This window comes from Pongo abelii, chromosome 7 (assembly GCF_028885655.2).
Source record: "Pongo abelii isolate AG06213 chromosome 7, NHGRI_mPonAbe1-v2.0_pri, whole genome shotgun sequence".
Lineage (NCBI taxonomy): Eukaryota > Metazoa > Chordata > Mammalia > Primates > Hominidae > Pongo > Pongo abelii.
In genome coordinates, this window is record NC_071992.2 from 133,014,935 (window position 1) to 133,016,751 (window position 1,817).

Genomic DNA, 1,817 nt, shown 5'->3' on the forward strand with positions numbered 1-1,817 from the left:
TGCTAGTTCCATGGCCCTGTACTTCCTGCTATAGGAAAAGGAAAATGTGCTGACACATGAGACCTCAGTTTGCTGGCTTGTCTGCTCTTTGTGTTGTGCACATTGGTTTTGTTTCTTTCAAACAATGTTTTATAAGAATTCATATGAGTTTCCAACATTTAAAAATTTGTAAATTTCACATCAAAATCTATAATTCTGGACGGGAGCAGTGGCTCACGCCTGTAATCCCAGCACTTTGGTAGGCCGAGGCAGGTGGATCACCTGAGGTCAAGAGTTCAAGAACAGCCTGACTAACATGATGAAACCCCTTCTCTACTAAAAATACAAAATTAGCTGGGCGTGGTGATGCATGCCTTTAATCCCAGCTACTTAGGAGGCTGAGGCAGGCAAATCACTTGAACCCCAGAGGCAGAGGTTGCAGTGAGCCCAGATAGCTCCATCGCACTCCAGCCTGGGCATCAAGAGCGAAATTCTGTCTCAAAAAAAGAACAAAAAAATCACAAACCAAAATCTATATTCCTGATCTTTTCCCCCTTCAAATGAATTAAAAGATATGGCCATACAGGACCCACATTACCCCAAGGCAACCATTAGCTGGATCTGAGTACTGGTGCTCCTTTTAGATGGGATGTGAATTTTCCAGATACTGTGGAGTCCATCACTAACTATTGTCTCAATATTATGACTATCAGTTATCATTTATTATTGTCTTTGTGCTGTTGTTTTTTGTATAGTAGATTTTAAAAAGGAAGGAAAACAGTTCTGGAACTCACTTCCATCTCAAAAGTGGGGAAATAAAATATGAACCTAGATAACTTTTTGTTTATTTTTAGACTGAATTGCCTGGGTCCATTGTAATCATTTGGGAAACTTTGAAAAAATACAGATCTCTGGGCTACACAAAAGACCCATTGAATCAGAATCTGCAGGAGTGGGCCCTAGGAATCTGTAATTTTTAAAACTCCCCAGATTATTCTTACTGGGAAACTACTGATTTAACTCTTATGATCCCTTTTTTTGGGATATACTCTGATGGAAAGGAGATGTCACTTTCTCTGAGGCTCTTTTAACAACCCTGTGCTAGGAAACCCAAGTACACCAGAAATTGATTGTTAGCTGAAGGCAGCCAGGTGGAATTTGTAATACATGGAACATCAGTTGATTCACTGGTTTGGCCTATAAGGTCACCAACAAAAAAGGCATCAGGAGATCACATCGGTGCTGATTCCCAACCCTTGGCTAATCACAGAACAATATCCTGATTCACGCTGAAAGGAACTGCTGTGGTTTGAATGTGTTCTCCAAAATTCATGTGTTGGAAACAATCCTTAATGCAGTAGTGTTGGGAGGGGCCTAATGGGAGGTGTTTAGGTCATGAGGGCTCTGCTCTCATGAATGGATTAATGCCAATTATAAAAGGGCTTCTGAGAGTGAGTTTGACCCCTTCTACCCCATGCCATGTGAGGACACAGTATATTTCCCTTCCAGAGGATGACAGCAACAAGGGTCCTTCTTGAAACCCAGGATTGAACCTTCCAGTGCCTGGATCTTGGACTTCCCAGCCTCCAGAACTGAGAGAAGTAAATTTATCTTCTTTGTAAATTACCCAGTCTGTGGTATTCTGTTAGAGTAGCACCAGATGGACTAAGACAGAGACCTAAAATCATTCAGCATTTCTGAGAAGTTACTTGCCTTCCCTGTCTCCAGCTTCTAAATATGAAAAATATTAATAAAAGTGTAAGAAGAAACAGAGACTAAATCAGGGCTTGAACACTGGTTTCCTAAGTCCTAAATATGATTCTTCCAATATGGACTTC